A 22,358-nucleotide genomic window follows, 5' to 3' on the forward strand; every position below is an offset into this window, starting at 1 on the left:
AAGTAGAGAAATTACCAATAATATTGATCCTAGTATTTCATTAGTAAATTTTATTGACCCTGCTAAGATGAAAGATAAAGTCAATACACTGTGGGATTTGAACTTAGAACACAGAGATGTAACTAAATGCCTCAATAAATATATTGATAATAGATTTTCTCCTTTCCTTCAATTTATATACAGGAAAAACTGTAAAGTGTCCCTTTAACTATACTATACAAACGCAAATATTCTTATGTGGCTACCCTACATAATCTGTTATTTGTAAAAAATGATAGTCTATCAATGCACACTTATAATCATGCATAAAAACAATTAGCTAAAAATAAAACTACAAATTATCTATACATATATACACACATGCATATATATATATATATATATATATATATATATATATATATATACACACATATATATATAAGTCAGTAAATAGTGGGGTTGTGTTAATCGTACGTGGAGAAATAATAGGAAAATGAAAAAAAACGCAGAATGCTAAACTATGCTTCCAGTTTAGCATTCTGCCTTTTTTTTCATTTTCCTATTTATATATATATATATATAAAAAGAGAAAAACAGACAGACACAGATATAGCACCAAATGTAATGTCATATGTATTGCTGAGTTGTTTCAATTTGATTCTGTTTTATCAGAGTTAAGGTAGATTTGGATACTTATCATTTTTACTAATGTACCAAAGAAGCCTGTCACATTGTTGTTTAATATACTAGAGACTGGCTAATTTTCTTAAAACTCAATCCCATTAGAAAGAAATGATACAACTAATTCCCTTTCCTGTATATGATAAACCAAGAGCATGGGAATCAATAAAGTAGTAAGGGTTCCCTATTCCTTGGGGCAACTGCAGTTATAGTCACCTAACATTAATCAATAGAAATGATTGAACACAAGAAATTTTACGCTCCTTTCACACTTGTGCAAAGTGTGAGTAACTTTTTGCCCCTTTTGCCATACCTTGAATAGAAATAATGATAAACTGACTTAATCAACATGATTATAATCATCAAAATTTTAGTGGTTATATTTCATTAATCTTATTTGTTTTAGAATTGGACTATAGCCATGCTGGGGAACCATCTTCAATGGTTTTAGTCAATCATAAAATCCCAGTAATTCTTTCACTGTTTGGTGTTATATATTGGCATAGGTGGGATAGATCTCCTATATCTGTATTTAATATAGCTCATCACACAATCTAGCCATGTTACTTAATCATATATTTTACTTCTCTGTCTATTTTCCCCTAAGAACAAAGACCAATTTTTCTACCCAACAATCATCATTCATTTTGCATCATTGCCACGCCTGTATGTTACATAGAATCATTCCTTTAATTTCCAACGGTTATTTTAGTCTTCAAAGACTTTCATACAGGCTACTGTTACACTTCTACTATACCATAGCTATCTCATTTCATAAAAGCTTACAGTATAAATGCTGCATTACGCTTAAATATCCTGTCTTATAAGTGCTTTGTACAGTTTTCCTGTGCACACAAAGATAAACTTTGTTACCAACTGACGAAACTACTTCCTAAATTTCTATCCTTTCAGCTTGGTAACAGAAATTATTTACCAGATCTATTGAACCATAGGAAATGATTGGGAACTTCATCTCACTGTATCTCTTACTGTTTAACCTTTTCTGTGAATCTATCGCATCTGATGTCCTTGTACTCTGTATGTTTGTCACAGACACTGCTATGTCCATTGCTTTTACTAAGTGCACAGAGTTATATTTCTGCTTACTTCTTTCTAGCACTTCAATTTTATAAAAACTGTAATTAACTCTTTGGTTTTTGCTATGTTGACATTTGGGCATTCTTTTTCAGTTTTTATATAATAACCAAATGCAAAACTTTTCAAAGAAAATCAGATCTGATCTCTGTTGCTAAACAGCTACAAAATCTAAAATGATTTGAAATGGAAGCCACAGTTCACTGACAGTTAACTTCATTTTATTAAACTCACCCTTGAACCATTTCTAAGTATTCTCTTAAAATGCCCCTTGACCACATGTGCATGCCTTATATACAAGGGTGGGCTGAAAAGTTCGTAGGTTGACTGTGAAGGAGCGATGTGAAATTTTGCATGCATTAACTTCACTTTTTCTTACTGAGAACTGCATTGTTTTTTTTTTTTCAGGTAAACTGACATCTGTTGAAGGGACACCTCAAAAGTAACTATTAGCAACTTCTTTTGAAAATAGGCAGAATTTGGCACTGTTGTGTTAAGCACCCGCAGAGAAAGAGTTTAATCCCCAGGAACATTCACACTGACATGGTTGCTACTTTAGGGGATGATGCTCCAGTTTCATCAACAGTGCAAAAGTGGACAACTGACTTTAAGAGGGCACAGAAGAGTTTTGCAGTTGACCAAATGTCTGGAAGTCCTGCAAATGCCACTACCGAGGAAAACATTGATCATTGACCATGTTCATCACATGGTGATGGGCGACAAGTGATAGACCATAAATCAAATAGCCAAAGCTATTAATATATCCCTTGAGAGAGTTGAGAATATTCTATGCAATGAACTTAGCATGACAAAGGTTTTTGCTCCATGGATGCCACATCTTCTGACATGTCTTCTGATCAAAAGGACACCAGGTGGATCACATCATGAGAAAATCTGACATTGTTTGAGGTAAATGCAGCTGGTTTTCTTGAACATTCCTGAACTCAGCATGAGTGTTTGCTTCATCGCTTTGAGTCAGACACTAAGAGACAATCCACATAGTGGAGACAGCCCTCTTTGCCTACTCCAAAGAAGGCCAAACTCATTTCATCTGCAGAGAAGTTGATGGCTTCAGATATTTTGGGATGCAAAAGGCATTGTGTTTATTGACTATCTTTGAAAGGGACACCATCAATGGAGAGTACTATGCCAACTTGCTGAGGCACTTACAAAAGGCTATCAAGACAAAATGCCCTGGAAAACTGATGTAAGGCATCTTGTTTCATGAGGACAATGCTACAGCACACAAGTACATGGTTTCAATGGCTTCTGTGCATGATTGTGGCTCTGAACTGATTGACCACCCTCTGTATTCTCCTGAGTTAGCCCCATCTGTCATCTGTTCTCCAACATGAAAAAACACTTGGCTGAGAAGCAGTAAATACAGTGATGATGATGTCACATCAGCTGGTGAAATCCTTTTTGCCCAATGGTAGTGATAATAATAGTGGTAGTAATAAATGATGATGATGATAGGAATGATTGTGGTGGTTGTACCAACAACAATGATAATGATAACAATTGCAAACTTAACATTGAATGCCATGGGAATAGTAGTAACTATCGTGTCCTATGCCATTGTAATTGTATTAACTCTGGCAGTCATGATATTGTCTGTCAGCGACTACTTCACCGATGGAAGAAGTGTGTAGACTGTAAGGGTGACTATCTTGAAAAATAAACTTCATTTGGTCACATTTCATGGGAGTATCTTGGTCAGCCTATGAACTTTTCAGCTGGCCCTTGTAGTTCTTTAATATGTATATTTAATTTTAACTAGGCATATGCAAATATCAGATTATCAGAACATTATAAACTTATAACATCAGCTAAGCTACAGAAATTTATTTATCCATAGATTATGGGTTTTATTTATCTACATCAGCATGGTAGTCTAGAGAGCAATTTTTGAATAAAAACATACAAAATTAAAACATAACATTTCAAAGCCCCCATAGTGAAGAATATAAAGTGTCATCAATCTTTCAGACAATTTGTTCTTTGCCAAGATGGATAGGTAAAAAAGGAAGAAAAACAAATTTGTTAGGAAAAAAAATGTGTACTATTAAACTTGCATAGTAAATAATGGTAGAATAGAAGAGGGCAAATGTATGTGGTTTCTAGCAAATGATAGTGTGTTGAACAGTAAGTTAATATCAGTCAAATACTAAAAGACTTAGATGAATGATTTGGTTCGTATATAATAGTGGAGAAAGTAGTAAATAGTAGTGATTCATGCAATATTGATGGAATAGCGTTTATGTGTGAGTTGTTTGATAATGACATAAAAGCATGCATGTATGAGTTGGTGTGTGTGTGTGTGTGTGACAGAGAGAAGTGTCGGGAGAGACAAATTGCTTTCATGTAACAAGGCATCGTATGTGTATGGGATGTAAGAGAGATATGTGAATGTGCAAGCATGGAGGTTTATCAGTGCTTATAGGAGTGGGATGCATGCGGTAGTAGAAAGCTAATCAGTAATTTACACCTTCAGGATCAGCTGTCCCGAAGCAAAATGTTTAATCAAAAGCCTTTGTGGATCCATATTCTAACTCAAACAAATTTTATCTCAGTTTCTTTCTTTTCAAAATAGATTGTTCATTGTTTAAGAAATAAACTAAAAAATATTTCATGTGTCAAAATATTACATTCCTAAATATCATCTCATAATAATAAGTTCATGGTGCAGATAGTTGATTACTAAAGAGGAAGAAATATATTTTTAGGGAAAACTGGAACCTAAAAATAAATTATGGCTATGCTTGACATTAAACAATAAAATTTAGTCTTCTCAGTTTCACTTATTTCCCTAACATCCCTGTGAAAACATATGAATGAAAGCATGATAAGCTATTGTTCATGCTGAAATGGCTACTTACCTGACGAAGAGTGGATAAAATGCCTATCAAAATGCTTAGTAGTATTTCACCCATTTTTATGTCCTGAGTTTAAATTCCACTGAGATTGACTTTGCTTTCATGCTCTTGGGATCGATAAAATAAGTACCAGTTGAGTACTAGCTGTGTAACAGATTTAGCCATCTCCCAAACTTACTGGACTTGTACCAAAATTTGAAACCAATATTTAATGATATCATAAAAATGTTTTTGTAATGAAAAATTCATTCTAAAGAATTAAGTGCACATATAATTCTATAGAGGGTAGTGATAGAATCTGAGGCAACTAGTGATGATTGATCTACAGAATGAAAATATAAGTATATTAATGTTGCAGATTGGAATAAATTATTGTCCTAAGAGAACACATGCCATACTATTTCATTTGCTAACTAAACACCATACCACATAATACAAGAAATGTCATTCCAAGGAAACATAGGGCAGAAATTACAGGTGTTTAATTAACTCTCATTATAGTGATGCCTTTGAAAGGCTCAAAATTCATGAGTCAGCTGACAAGAAACATTGCCACTAAAATCAAGCTAAGCTTTTATAAATGTGCAACTTAACAGCACTTTTAAACTATTTTGAGACGTAAATTACATATCATTACATCAAAGACTTGGAAAGATTCCATTAAACTTGCCATAGGAGGATCATAACTATCAAATGTTACCCTCTAGCAAAAGTCACAACAGTTCTTCAGCAAGCCAATATATCCTGTATTGAGATGCTCCTTATATACAATCGGATATGTTGGGATGGGCATCTTACTAGAGTGAAGAATGACTGGTTATCTAAATTGTTGTTTTATAAGGAGTTGCAATGTGGTAAAAGTCTAAGGCATAAACCTAACAAACATTTTTAGGGTATCATCAAAAACAACCTTAATGTTCTTAGAGTGGGTGTAGAAGACTGAGAACTGATGACAGAAAGCTGATTTACAATGATTGCAAAAGCATTTGAAACACAGAGAACTCATCATGAAATGAGTACTTCACTTGACATTAATTCCATATGTATATTTCAAGTTGAATGTTTGCAACAATTACAGTAGAGTCTGTCTAAAGACAGACTTGCAAGATCTCATGAAAGATCTCATGAAAGCATTTACTAATTGAAGAGATGGTCTTCTGTAAAGAAGTAGCAGACAACATATATAAATTTATGTGAGTGTGTGTATGTATGCATGTGTGTGTGTGCATATGTGTGTGTGTGTGTGTGTGTGATTATATCTCCCAAGTGTATCTAAGATACAATATTATTATGGGATCAAACTCAAGAATTCATCATTGCAAAGCAATCTTGACCATGCCTTCGTCCATCCATGCATAAATGCATATATGCAGGGGAGAGAGTTACAATGTATGTTGTGTTGTGTGTATATATGTATATATATATAAGTATGTGTGTGTGCACATACTTATACACTCACGGACACATACACACCTCTAGATATAATTATATGCATGTAATACATACATGTGTGTAGTGTGTATGTGTGTGTGTTGTGTGTGTGCATTTGTGTAGGTGTGTGTATATCCTCAACATCATCTTTATTCGACACGCATGTTCCATGCTAGCACGGGTTGAATGATTTGACATGAATTAGAATAGTCAAGGGACTGCATCTGCTTTGGCATCATTCCTATTGCTGATTAGATCTCCAAACCATTTTATGGTGTGAAGTAGGTTCTTTTTTCATGCTACCTGCACTATCGAGGTCACTATGTAGCTTGCAAGTCAACAAAGACAGAGAAGGAGGACACTGCATCCATGTGTTAAATGTGGGTTAAGGTGTGAGGGAAAAGGCTGGGATAGAGGTTGGTTACTCACATTTAGGAGGGAGTGTGAGAATGAATTAAAGTTGTCTCCAAGTGATAGATGATTGTCATAAGGTGTCCAGGGAGCACCTCACATAGCAGCATCAGTAGTGGGAGAGTGAAGTGGGAGGGGATTGCAAGAGTGGAATAGGGAGATTAAACAGGTGTAATGCATGAAGAGAGATGATTTGTGGTCTGGAGAGTGAGGGATAAGATCTATAACATGTGGGTGTGTATCACAATATTGATGAATAAAGAATATATGTATGTATGTATACACACACACTAATGATCTGCAACTGTAATTAAAAAAACCAGCCTTGTCATACATTAATTCTATGTTGAAAACAAGTGTCCATGGTATACCTATAATCAAAGCCAACAAATTCATTTACTTGTGTGTGTGTGTCTCAAGATATACATATATATTTATGTTATGTGTGTATGCATGTATACATACATACGCATATACACCTACATGCTCTTTCTTTTTCTCACACACATGAGGTGGGGGAGCAAAATGTTTGTATCTTTGCTTATGTACAAACGTATATTTGCTTATCTACAAACATATGCAAAGTGATGGAGTATAATTGTATGAAATATATTAGAGAAACCAAGCCTATATGTAACATCACAATCTCCGATAAACAGCGGAAAACAAAAGCAAAAGGAAATCTAACAAAAACTTTCAAAAAACTTTAAAATATAATTTTATGACCCTCTTATTTTTGTTTTGTTTTTCTTTCTTTATTTTGTAGCTAGCAATTAACTAAGAATTACATCAGAAATAATCCACATCTATATTTGCATGAGATTGTAAATCAAAACAAATTTTGATTCAACAATAGATTCTAGAAATTTAATTTTATTGGAAATATTACAAACAATTCTTTAATATTCAGAAAAAAATGGAATTTCGATAGGAATCTTTAAGAGATATCAGGTGAGAATGAATAGCTTGTATTAATTATACAGAGCAATAAAAACTGGTTTATACTAGAACATTTATTTTTATCTAATAATATTTAAATTTATTTGAAGAAAAATATTAACATGAAATATTAAAATAAATTTTAGTTCTGTTATTTACACAGCATAGTGGTGTTTGACATCATGTCTACTTCTATTAAAATGGTTAATACCTAGAAATAGTTTATATCTTTTCGTCTTAATTTATATTTCCTATCAAATTTTTGAGGTGACTCTTCATCATGTAAAGATAATTTATATTTTCTTATTACATTCATATCTAATCTACAGAAGTAGGAACAGGTGTTGTTCTCCTGGGTTAATCAAGAAATAAAAGCATATTAATGACTTGCTACTGTTTTCCAAGGGTCTTTCATGATCACAACTTGGTTTCCACTACTACCATTATCTCTACTACAATCACCACTCCTGCTACAAGTTCTACCCACTAGAGCTGCTATTTCTATCTTTACAAGTCCTAACCACCATTGTATCCACAGCCTCAACACCATCTTCACAAAATTCATTTCATCCACCACCATAATCACCACAATTATTGTGTTTCAAGAACAACCATACCATCATCATAATCACCACCACAACTATTTTCACAACCAGCATCATCATCATGACCATTATTATTATTAATTGTTTACAATGAAGACTTCTGCTAACACATTCCAGTGACTTGTCTACAGACAGGCTATCTCTTCATACTACTGTTTCTACTATAGCTCAATAGCTTTTACTGATCAGCACTCACTAGTCTCAATCATCTCTATATTCCACATTACCCACAACAGATAGTCCGCTTTTCCTATAATGTTGGGGTTTTTTTAATCCTTGCCCATGTATTTTTATTAGTAGCTGTTAGTAATTCTATTAGTAACCATGTCAAACTCATTGGTGAAGGAGAGCTCTCAGGGGCCATAGTCATAACATCTTTTTAAAAACTACAAATGCATCACTTATTTCCTGACCCAAATTACTAGAGCTACATTATCACTTGTACTCTTCTTATAATGATGGAGAGTTGGCAGCTATTTCTACCAAGTTGACTGAACACATAATGACATCCATTTTCCTCTTTCAAGTGAAAGCTAATGCCTGTTGAATGAAGAATGGAGGTATGGCTTATTTTTATGAAGTTCACTTTGCAGTTCCATGGTCTCAGATTTGATACCGTGGTTTGATTTAAGGTATTTTCTTCATATACTGGGTTCACTAAAGATTTGCATTTTGTGAAACAGAAACTGTGTGGAAGACTATTGAAGAGTCTGCTCCAGTTCTTGGTTAGTAGGCTTAATACATTGCCCTTTTTAACATCCTGACCACTGGCTCTTTGGTGGCTTCTGCAGAGTACAAGTTGTTACAAGCATTTGTGGCTTATAGCATTTTGAAGGTAATTTCTTCACTTCATCCCACCAGTCATGAAGACTCTGACAACAGTCATGGTTGTTGGTCTTTGTGTAAGCCATTAAAAACACAAGTAAAACCTGAACCTAAAAGTAGAGAAGTATAAATGTCATGTCACACTGCAATAAATTATAAGCTAAGCAAGTAAGAATCTCCTACGGATTTTCTTTCTTCATATCCTTCAAAATTCTTCTTATTTTAGTAGGTTAGTTAGAGCATGTAGCACCCATAAAATTTTCTGTCCTACTGAAACTGGTAAATGGAAGTGATCTAGCCTAAATGCCAGTAACAAGTAAGGAGACCTTAAACCTAAGTTTTTCTATTAAAACAAGTGAGAAATTAAACCAGAGACAAGGCTATTGCTGCATTATTAATTGATGTGAAAATGTTAGGAATCTATTATATCACCCTCATCACCATTTAACGTCCATTTTCCATGCTCGCATGGATTGAATGGTTTGACAGGAGCTGCAAGCTAGAGGACTGCTCCAAGCTCCACTGTCTATTTGGCATGGTTTTTACACCTGGATCATCATTATCATCATCATCGTTTAACGTCCGCTTTCCATGCTAGCATGGGTTGGACGATTTGACTGAGGACTGGTGAAACCGGATGGCAACACCAGGCTCCAATCTAAATTTGGCAGAGTTTCTACAGCTGGATGTCCTTCCTAATGCCAACCACTCAGAGAGTGTAGTAGGTGCTTTTACGTGTCACCTGCACGAAGGCCAGTCAGGTGATACTGGCAACGATCTCGCTCGAAAATCCTAGGAAAGCCAGTCAGGCGGTACTGGCAACGGCCACGCTCAAAATGGTGCATCTTATGTGCCACGCGCACCCTTCCTAATGCTAACCAATTTACAGAGTGGACCAAGTACTTTTTACATGGCACCAGCACTTATGAGGTCTGCTTTGGCATGGTTTTTACAGTCAAATGCCCTTCCAAGTGCCAACCAATTTACAGTGTGGACTGAATGCTCTTTGCAAGGCACCAACACCAGCAAGGTCTCTTGGAAGACAAAGATCTTTTGAGAAGCAGGTAGTTTTGGAGAAGGTGGCTTTGTGCCAATTGATGAGAGACTAGAGTATGACAGAGGGACAGAAACATGTGTCTTGCTGTTGAGAAGATGAATGGTTACCTCAGTTACAGAGAGTGAGCAAGAATGAAAGAGAGCAAGAATGGAAGAGAGTGAGAGTGAAAGAAATGGTGGTGATGGGCATACTCTCAAGCTACAAGAATAAGAATATAAATTGGTTGCTAAGGGTGCATGAATAGGGAGATCAAGGGAATGAAGAGAGTATGGAAGGAAGTGAAAGCAGTGACTTGTGAAACCTGGATATATAGAGGTGGGGACAATAGAATGGCAATGATACAGTGGTGAGGGCAGTGAGAACAGGATTGGGCTGCAGGAATCGGGAAGGAGAGATAAGCATAGTGTATGATAAAAAGGAAATGTGAGAGAGGAGAAGAGCAAATGTAGTTTAGTTTATTGAGGTAGGGTGAAAAATTTAATGAGACATATGGATGGAAAATAGGACTTGCAGGACTTCTCAAGGACCTCATTTCACCTGACATCTTGGTCCATTGTTATCTCCTCCGTTAGGCCCAATATCCTAAGATTGGTCCTCACTACTTCATCCCGTTTCTTCTTGGACCTCCCTCTTCTACAGATGTCATCTACTTTAAGCAATCAGCACTTCTTTATATAGCCATCTCCATTCATGTGCATCACATGTCCAAACTAACATAGTTTTCTCTCTTGCATCAGATTCTTCTTATATCCAACTTTTTTCTCAGCATCTTTGCACATTTTCATACTTGCACATTGATGTTGCCTATCAATCGGAGCATGATAACTTCATTCCTCTCCAGTCTATGCATGTCCTCTGCATTCAGAGCCCACGTCTCACTACCATGAAGTATAACCATTCATACACAAGCATCATACAATCTGTCTTTCACTCTGAGAGGTAATAACTCTCTGAACTTCTTCCATCCTATTCTTATTCTAGCAACAGTACTTTCACAACATCACCAACTACTGCTAATTTGGATACCAAGGTAACAGAAACTATCTACAACCTCAAAAGAGTTTCCTGGACATTTGAGAGAGTCAAGTTCCCAAGTGTCCTAAATGCTTATTGTTCCTGAGTGGAACAGTTCAATACTTATGACAAAAAGTCAATAAATGGCTGTATTAGCAGACAGCTTTTAAAATGCAAAATAAGTCTACATTCGGATATTGAACCCTTGAAATTACTGATTACAGCAACCAGATTATCTGAAATTTAATGAAATATATCTGGAATATGAAGATAACTTTCTACATCAAACTATCTGTGATTCCACTGCACCTCTTATGTGTCTATAGCATGCAGTAATAGAGTGAAGGGCCTGAAATTCCCAGTAGAATTCTTATTTATCTTCTCATTGTTATCATATTTCTGATACTAGGTGTTGAGCTGGCAGAATTGTTAGTACACTTAGCATTACTTCATCCGTCTTTATGTTCTGAGTTCAAATTCTGCCAAGGTCAACTTTACCTTACATTCTTTTGAGGTGGAGAAAATAATTATCTGAGTACTGAGGTTGACATGATTGATTCAGTCCCTTTCCCAAAGTTGCTGCCTTGTGCCAAAATTTGAAACCATTATATTTCAGTGATGGTGGGGAGGATGAAGGTGAGGAAGAGGTAGATGAAGAGGAGAAGGAAGAAGGGGAAGGACACATGGCTTCTGATCTTTAAAAATAAAACTGACCACAATAGCACAGTATTGACAAGCGAATAGGCAAGTGAGGATTATGCCATATTAACATTAAAAAAAATTGAATAATTTTAAATTCAAGAGGTAAAAAATGATATATTACTAAAAACCAGCTGATGATAATGATGATATATTTTCCGGATGCGTTGAAATATCCAGATTTTTAAATATTTCCTGATTCCTCACATACATACACATACTAATTACAGTCATGCACCATACACAGGCTCCAGCATTTACATACATATGTATATAAACATACACATATGTATTTATTTTCTATTTGCTTTCTTTTGGTTGTCTCTTCATTATCACACTTCTGATAAGTTATCCCTCATTACCATATTCCATTATGCCCACCACCACATTTTTAAACCTCTTTTGCACTATTTCTCCTATAGTTCTATTCCACATGTCCCTTCTATCACACATTCACTTTCAGCTTTAGCTTAATTCTTCACTCTATTTTTCTTGCTTTATATTTATTATCTTCTTTTTGATATTCTTTGAGAAATCCTTCACTTTCTCATTACCATTTCTTAGCCAACTCCATTTTTACCATTCCTTCACTTATGTTCCTGATTTTATCTCCAAGTTATTCTTCCCTCTTAAAAATAGGAAATGGGCAGTAGAAAGGAAATGAAATATTAAGGCAAACAATGTCCCTTATCTCTTCATGAAACAACTTTTTTTTTTTCATATTGTTTTAGTTTCTTCTTTTATTTATATTGGCATCCAATATATTGATATACGTTTCATTGCTAATGCATTTTCTTTTACTTTCCCTTCCTTTAATCTGCTAGTCATATTACTATTGCTTAAATCCCCCAGCATTGACAAATGAATGGAATGCAGATATGAGATTAGAAAAATACATGTATAGAGACAAAGTTTAAAAAACGGTTTCAAAAAAAAAAAATATATGAAAGGAAATAAAAATATACAACAATGCAAAATGTGTCTTAAAACCTTTTTCCTGACTTGAAAATTCTATCTAACTGAACAGAAAGAAAAATATTAAGATGCTTCACAAAACATTTTCCACTTGCTGTATTGTTATATTTTCTCAGAGATGGCTTAGTATGTTGCCTGAAATGGACTTTAGTCAGGCTATGGGAATTCAATTCTCTGCTTAAAAATCTATGAAGCCATTCTTTGCATCTGCAGAAATATACCATAAGATAGCAATAACTTAATGTAAACACTGCAAATACTTTCATTTCTGTGCATGTTGGATGCCTGTGAAGAAAAAATGTTCTACATAATTGGAACATAGAGAGATATCAGTTTTGAATACTGAATGCAAAGAGATTTTCAGGGAATATATCGAACGGAGGCTTGGAAAGAAATTACAGAACAGAGTTCATTATGTATGTATGAATGTGTGCATGTTGGAGGGATGCATGTGTGTGTGGGTGATGTGTATGTGTGTGTGTATGAATGCTTTAGAATAATTATTGACTCTTACTTCAAGCAAGTTATGATTGCTACCAGCTTTCCCACTTCAACATTAGTACAATTGCTGTTGAAAGCAAACATCCTTTAAAAGGATTTGGCCAATTCAAATTCTGCAGAACAATAGATTTCTTAATAATGGTATTGAACTCTGTGGCTTCAATCAATAATGTATGAGTTCAAACCAACATAAAGAATTGAAAAATATTCTAACAGAGGTGAGAATCATTGAACGAAAGTAAACTCCATTTGAGCCGAACCTACAATGCAACTTTCATTCCTGCTAAGTCAAATTTACTTCATTTAGATTGCTAGTGCTATTTGGAATGGCATGGTTATCCAAAGCTCATCTTTCTCTCAGTTTATATAAGACCTTTGTGTTCAGTGCAAAGAAACTAATAATTTAGATATAACCTCATGGAAAACTGCACAAATATGTAAATACTTTTACCAATGCAGTTTGAAGTCATACTCTCATAACATGAGCACTCAGAACTGTATCATAATTCTAACATAAATCGCTATTGACTTAGTTTCAATGAGTGTAGCTACTGTTGGCTTTAAGAACCTCAGATAAATGAATAATTATAATGTCAACTGCCAGTGTCATAGTATATAATTTGCTGTTGGTGTTACACTGCATATTGTTATTGATGTTATACTGTAATCACAAGAGGATAAAATATGTAGTTTTACTGACGTTATTATTAAAAGACAATATGAATATTGTTGCTGGTGTTGCACTGACAACAGTATGTAATGTTACAGGCATCGCAGTGGGCTTACATGTAATTTGTTATTGGTGTTACCTTGCACCTTAGTAATGAACAAAATATATTTTGCTACTGATCTTACATAGCCTCCCACATGAAAATAGTGTGTCTTGTTAACAAGTGATACACTATGTACAAGAAGAATACCAAAGTTATATTGATACTGGCATTTCATGTGTATCACAAGAAGACAATACGTAAGTTGCTACAAGTGTTACAGTGTGAATGGCTAGAAGACAATATGTACCATGTTACTTATATAACACCATATTTCATTAAAGGACAGTATATGTATATATATTGTTACTGGTTTTAAACCATGTTTTACCAGTGTTATGCTATCTATCGCTGATACTCTATTGCATCTCATGAGGATAGATTGTATTTTGCTACTATGTTACAGTGTGTCTAACAAAAGGACAGTATGAATTTTATTACAAGTATTAATCTCTAACTTCTTCAAAGATATAATTGCTATATATTGTACACTGTGTAGTCAATATTTTATCTTAGTATTCATATTCCAATTTTTTTCAGGAAAAGAATATTACTATAAAGTTACATTGTGTATAGTGGAGGCATAATGGTCCAGTGGTTAGGGCAGCGGACTCGCGGTCATAGGATTGCGGTTTCGATTCCCAGATCAGGCGTTGTGAGTGTTTATTGAGTGAAAACACCTAAAGCTCCACAAGGCTCCAGCAGGGGATGGTGGCGAACCTTGCTGTACTCTTCCACCACAACTTTCTCTCACTCTTTCTTCCTGTTTCTGTTGTACCTGTAATTCAAAGGGTCAGCCTTGTCACACTGTGTCATGCTGAATCTCCCCGAGAATTACGTTAAGGTTACACTTGTCTGTGGAATGCTCAGCCACTTGCACATTAATTCCACGAGCAGGCTGTTCCATTGATCGGATCAACTGGAACCCTCGACATTGTAAGCGACGAAGTACCAACAACAACATTGTGTATATCTAGAAGACTGGTCTTCTATTTACTCCTTGCACAGGAAAATCTGGAACTTATTACTGGTGTTATAGTGTGTCATTAGAGGAGACCATCTTGTTTCTAGTATTTAATGTGGTTTGCATATATCTTGTTGCTCACATTACACTTCTATTACTAGAAGGCAACATGTATCTTGTTGCTGATGTTACACTGTGTATCACTAGATACTGTGTGACATGAGTAATCAGCGTAACTAGTAGCAACATACCACTGTCTAAGAAGACAGCAGTATGTTGTGATTGGAACTACATTATGTCTTGCTTCAGGACAGAATGTAATTTATTGTTTTTGATACACTGTCTCACTAGAGAACAATGTGTATTTGTTAGACTGTGCACCATTTTGCTAAGAGAATAAATGTTGTGTAACAGGTTAACCTGAACAGCAGTCATACATAATTCACCGAATCAGTGAAGTAGTAATCAACATTGACACATGAAGAGAGTGGTTGTTTTTTGACTGTGGGATTTTTCCATATTACAAATGTATGAACCTAATGAATGATGTACAATTATCTCTACTCACCTGTTACACCCTGTTTTCATTCATCATTTCTACTGTGCCATATTCCCCAAACCTCTCACTAAGTATTTCATTCGATGAAGTGTGACATATTTTATACAGATAATCAGGAACTGTACAGTGCTGAAGTTGTTTCTATTTCTGGTCATGCAGAGAAAGAAGAACAAATATGATCATGATAGAAATTTGAAGTCTGTATTGGATTTAGTAGAGCCATTGGTAAATATGATACTGATAGTGATTTTGATGCTGCTGAATTAGTCTGCATTGATTGGATGATGATGCTTTAATTAGGCTATCTGATCACACTAGAAGTCTATACTTCTGAAGTAGTACATGTTTTACATGTGATATTTAAATTGTGAGTGAGTGAAACATACATGTGAATGATTAAAATATCTGTGTAGATATCATTTGCATAGAAGCATTGGTTATTAGGAATAACTGAATGCAGGTGAGTAGTGAGAGGAGGAATATGCAAGACATAACTGGGCTCTGTGTTACATTTGAGATAGCAGAATGTGTTTCAGAGACCACACAATCTACATACACTGAGAAAATGTCCGTCATGAAAATTCCTATTTAAGAAATGAAAAATGTATGTTACACTGAAGCAGATAACATGTATGTGGTTCTTGTACCATATTCTGTTGATGGCTGCTATTATGTCAAATGTAATATTGATTTTGCCAAATTTCTCAAAAGTAACTTAGAATAGTTTTCGCGCCACATAAATTTTTCCAGGGAAGGTGGGTGGTCATTTGCACAGAAAAAGACATCTGATGATAAATTTAGTTGTCACTATCAACTCTTTCCTTCAGCTTTGAGACACCAGAACTGAGAAAGCAATAGGCTAGTAAATAGCAAAGCTATAGAGAATGGAAGAGAATAACCCTAAATTTTTCTGCAAACATGCTAAAGAATCAAGCACAGTGTATTACTAAACAAAGCCATTGTTCCAAAGAGATAACACATTAACAATCTATCTCAAAAGGTTAACTGAAATACTGAATAAACAGTTCAAAACTGTTTTTAATTCCTCATATGGACACATTCAAATAAACAAGGCAGATGAGTTTTTGACACCATAGCCCTAATAGGGGAGTGACAACCATCGAATACATCAACTTCAAGAGGAATATATAACATTGGCTCTCAATAGAATGAGCTTAAACCCAGGAACAGAGTCTTGTGCATTTCCAGCAATCCTTCTAAAAGCTTGTAAACTAGATTTAGCCAAAGACTCCAAATGCCTTTTCAAAGCTTCTTTGCCAGTAGAAAATATTTAGAAATTGAAGGAAGGCCTATACATACAAGAGAAGACAGAGCAGATGATAAAAATTACAGGTCTGTATCTCTAAATTCATAAATCAGTAAAAGTTATATGGGAAGAATGGATTAAGAGACAGAAAAATGATCATGTTTTCAGAAATCAATGACTTGCTAATACTCTGAAGGATTTTTGCCTTGGAAGAATTTTATTTACAAAGCATTACGAGTGGGTGCTGAGACATATGTTCTACTGTGTGAACATGAATATTGTACATTTCAACTTTTCAAAGGCCTCCAGTTTGATATTGGTCATAAGAGAATGTGTCAGAATGTGTCTATTGACAGCCAAATTATGTGATCTCAGCACATTTTGAAATGAAGAGAGTAACCAAATTACTTATTAAGAAGTAGAAGTCAGACAATTACATCCAAAGGTACTCTCTGAAAGAGACACCAATGTTCAGAGGAGTCTTAGAGTCATTGTTATGAAAGCTCTATTAAACATGCCATCACTTATACAAACAGCAACTGTCACAAGCTATGCTGATGATACAAAATTATGTCAAGTGATTAAGAATACTGGTTATGCTGCACACCTACAGCAAGACCTTAATGCAGTATACAAATGGGCTGAAGAAAAAAATTCAATTTAAGGTTAGGAAATTTCAAGCTCTTTGCAATCTGCTCACAAACACACCAGAACTAAGATACACATGATGTAGAGGGATTGCAACTCCAGAAATAGTCATTGCTGAGAAATGGTATATCTTTTCATGTACATATTACCAAGACACCAGTGATATGTAAAAAGATGACAAAACGGATCCTGAAATCATTAAGTACAAAAGATTGGGAAACAATGTTGCTTTTGTAAAGAAAAAGGCAAACTCAGCTGTCTAGATTGCTGCTCACAACTATGGTTACCAAACAGTGATAAACTAAGAAGAGATTTTGAAGCAATCCAACAAAGTAACACAAACACAATAAACCTCACTACAACAGCTGAGCTACAGAGAGAGAGTGAAAGTGCCAAGACTCGACTCATTGTTGAGAAGAAAAGAATGAAATGTGATGATTAATACACAGAATATCCTTAAAGGGTTTATGCCAAACTTTGGTACAGAAAACTATAACAATCCCTGAACCAGTCACCACAACATAGTCCTGGAAGTCTCACTCTCTCCATCCAAAGTTAAAACAACATACTGAAAAGGTTTTGCAATACTTTGCCACAGAAATCAAGAATTCTACATTGAATGGATGCAAAAGTATTCAAGAAATGTTTGGATACTCTATAATACAAGGTTCCAGATGAACCAACATCATGGCAAGTAATGCAACTGAAGACAGCAGCTTCATATTTCCTCACACACTAAAAGCTAACTACTGTACCAATTTCATTGGCAGTGCTCTGACATGGTTGTAGACATCGAGGTGGAACTAGTAAAAGAGTCACATATCAGCTTAAGGTCACTTAGTAACAATAGTCCACCAATGTATCAGCATTAGGTCAAACAGATATCGATTTTCTATCATTATAAACTCAACACATAATTTATATTTACTTACTTGAACATTCGTATTGAAAAATAGTGTCTTTTGAGGTCAATTATATTCCATAAGAATTCATTTCCATGTAAACTTTTTTCCCTCAACAGCTTATCGAAGTTAGATATTTGAATTGTCATTTCCCCATGGTTTCTCTATGTCAAAATGTTGTCATACTTATCTCTCTCAGTCTTTTCCCCCCTCCCCCTTTTTAATATTCAATATTAGTGATGTGTTCACTAATTCGTCTTTTGAAGTGTGCTTGAAGAAAATAATCATCTTTCCGTAATAGAAAAGTTTTGATCACTGAAATGGCTGATATTCGTCAAAAAATATATAAAAGAACTATAATGAGAAATGAGTCTTCAATTACATTTACGCAGCAAGTGTTTTGAAAGAGGAAGTAAAATGAAGGTGAGAAAGAAAGAATAACAACAATATCGCAGCTCATTAAAACTTTTCCCTCCACATATGTACAGATTAATGGTTAAGTGGACATTTTTATAGGAAATTTTATGCTATTATTGTTTCAGAACCTAAACCTAAGCAATTTTCGCTGCCATTGAAAAGTGTATAACTTTCCATTCTCTTGGTTTAGAACACTGAATGTTTTGTTTTAAGTTGAATGATACATCATACTTAACTGACTATTATACCTGTTTCATGATTATAATAATTATTATTGTGGATTTACAGCACAAAGACAGGTCTCAGAGCAGCTTCTTGTTTTCTTTAATGTAAATTAGATATGTTGTTGTTTGTTACATTGCTATTGTTACAAGAAGGTTGAAGAGAACTTAATTGTTATATATTTCCTTATTTAGAGGAAAATGTATTGTCTATTGTTATTTGTTTCTGGCACTACTACAGAAATTAATCCAGTATGCTTACAACAGTGGTAAAAAGAAAAAAAACACACTACAAAAAAATGGCAGTAGTCTGTGTCAAAAAACAAAAATAAAATTATATTATACTATGTTAGTGAACTCTCATACAGAAAAAAGGTGTATGGTTGTTGTGGGGTGAAAGAATTCTCTCTCTCTCTCTCTCTCTCTCTCTCTCTCTCTCTCTCTCTCTCTCTTTCTCTTTCTCTCTCTCTCTCTCTCTTTCTCTTTCTCTCTCTCTCTCTCTCTCTCACTCACACACACACACACACACACACACAAAGAGAGCTTCAAAGAATTAGATTCTTCTCACAATATATGAATTCCTCCAATCTGACAAACTTCACAGTGCAATAGTTGTAGTAATTATCATATTTAGAGAAGAATGAGTAAATGGAAATAAATTGAACTTTAGCAACAATGCCAATTCAATAACAACACCTACAGGAACATAATAACAATATTATGAACAAAACTGGCAATATTAATTAAAAACCCGTCAATGGACTCTTACCTATGATAACTTTGGCAAAAGCAATGTGTTATACATGGCATTTATAAAGCCATCAGTCTAATCTGAGAACCAACCACCTAAGATGCTTCCTTGTAAGCTCCATGAGTATCTCATCTTTCAGTCTCCAAGCTTGCCACCATAATTCATCATTACAGCATGCAGTGATAGCACTGTCCAGCCCTCACTTTGTCAACCCTAATGAACCCCAAATTTCAGTTATGTCACAAACATTCTTTCCTTCTATACATAAAAAAGAAGAAACTTATTTCCTCTCACTTATAACAAAACATTAATTGATAGAAGGTTCCAGATGTCACTTCCCTAAAACATTTTGAATGCATGAATTATTAATATTTTCACTAGGAACCTACCTTAAAGATTATTTATCAAGATAGCAGAGACTAATACAATAACCTCTATATCACTGGTGTGGGTGTGGCTGTATGGTAAGAAGTTTGCTTTCCAAACACATGGCTCTGAGTTCAGTCTCACTGCAGAACATCTCGGGAAATTGTCTTCTGCTATAGCCCAGGACCAACCAATGCATTGTGAGTTGGACTGGTAGACAGAAACTGAAAGAAATGGGTTGACTGTACAAATGTATATACGTGTATATGTGTGAATGAGTATGTGTTTGTGCTTGATAACCAGTGTTGGTTTGTTTACATCCTCATAACTTAGTGGTTCCACATGCCTCAAATGATTCTCAGTTTAAATAATTTTTAACAGGAATCTTCTTATGTTTCTCATACATATACAATTTTGTAATTCCTATTAATTAGGAAATGTAATATGTGTGTTAGTGAATAAATAATACCAAAAAATTGTCCAGATTCCTGTTTTATTTTATATATGTATAGATGGAGGTATAGCATATGCACGTCCTTTTCACTTTCTGTTAAAGCCAACTATAAACTTCTAAAAATTTCAATTAAACAGAGGTATTATGAGGAGTGAAGATCATACACAGACTTTACGTTTCCCTCACCAATAGATGACGTATTTGTTTCTGGTCATAGAAGACCAAATACTAACAACGCATTAAATTTAAACTCTCTATAACTCTATGCCAAATACCACACGTACAGGTCCAGGCATAGCTGTGTGATTAAAACGCTCACTTTACTGCTGTATAGGTTTGGGCCTGGTCCCACTGCACAGAAACTTGGACCCATGTGTCCCAGACTGATCAATGCCTTGTGAGTGACTTTGGAGATGGAAACTATGTAAAAGTCTATTGTGTGTGTGTGTGTGTGTGTGTGTATGTACACGTGTATGTGTGTGTGTACATGTATGTATGTGTGTGTGTACACGTGTATATGCCTTTGTGTTTGTTCATCTCCTTACCACTTGACAACTGGTGTTGTTTCTTTTTAAGCTTCTGTATCTTGTAGTTAGTCAAAAAATTTCCGGATAATAGAATAAGTACTGATGTCAAGTTGCTATATGAAACCCTTCAATGTGGTGCCACAACATGAACACAGTCCAATGACTGGAACAAGTACAAGATAGCCATGTAACATAGATCTGCTGCAGTATGGATTGTTGTAGGATATCCAAGCATTCCAGCAAATTTTCATGAGATTCATCAGTAAATAAGATCTTTTTTTATTAGTTGTTTTGTGGTTTCATCTCCAGTGAACAAGTTTTCTCTTAAACAAATAGTTGAGAAATTCAAACATTGTCTACCTGTTTAAATCCTTGTTTAAAAGAACCACAGATCAAAATGATCCTTTGTAGCATGTCATTGCTATAAAGTAATTTCAGCAATCTGTACAAGATTCTTTAATACATGCCTGATTTTATATCAATGTATTAAAAAGGGGTGACACTTTATCCCCTGTTTATTGAAGAATCTATTTTAATGCTGCTCTTGAATAGCATTTACATATTTTGGGGAAGTTGTATATTTCTGCACATTTTTAGTGAAGTATTTTAGGAAATCTAAAACAGAGCTTGCATTAACTTACTTATTGTGATATATTAATATTGGCAGGTAAATGAACTGAGTGGTGTTCAAAATGACATTCATTTTTAGGAGCTAGGATGGTTGGTTGTAATATATACATAAAATACATTTCAGATTATTCGTATATTTTGATATTTTTATCTGGTGTACTCTGAGATCACAAGTTGGCATGAGATCTTATCAGCAGCCAATGGCTATCTTCAATGTAGTAACATCAAATGTCAGCAACAGATAATTTCAAGTGATTATGTGGTAAAGGAGAAAGTGATGGTTGAATCAATAGGGTCTTGGAAACCAGTGCTGAGGTTATTCACATTCTGACATCACTATCACAATTTTACCATAGAAAATGTAGTTTTCAACAGCTTAGTTCGCTAGCAACAATTTGGTTTTCCATGGTGATAAAACCAACCTTTGTTATTCTTTTACTGTGTGGAGTTCAGTTCTGTGTGCATGATTTTTCTGTATGAAGTTCAGTTCTACCCACAAGAAAAATTAACTTCATAACAAATAAACAAATAAAATGCTCAAAAAAACTAGTAGTAATCTACTTTTTCAAAAACCATTCACAAATTAGGTGCAGGAGTGGCTGTGTGGTAAGTAGCTTGCTTACCAACCACATGGTTCCAGGTTCATTCCCACTGCGTGGCACCTTGGGCAAGTGTCTTTTACTAAAGCCTAAGGCTGAGCAAAGCCTTGTGAGTGGATTTGGTAGACAAAAACTGAAAGACGTCCGTCGTATATATATATATATATATATATATATATATGTGTGTGTGTG

Source organism: Octopus bimaculoides, chromosome 12 (assembly GCF_046866305.1).
Source record: "Octopus bimaculoides isolate indiv1 chromosome 12, ASM4686630v1, whole genome shotgun sequence".
Taxonomy (NCBI): Eukaryota; Metazoa; Mollusca; class Cephalopoda; order Octopoda; family Octopodidae; genus Octopus; species Octopus bimaculoides.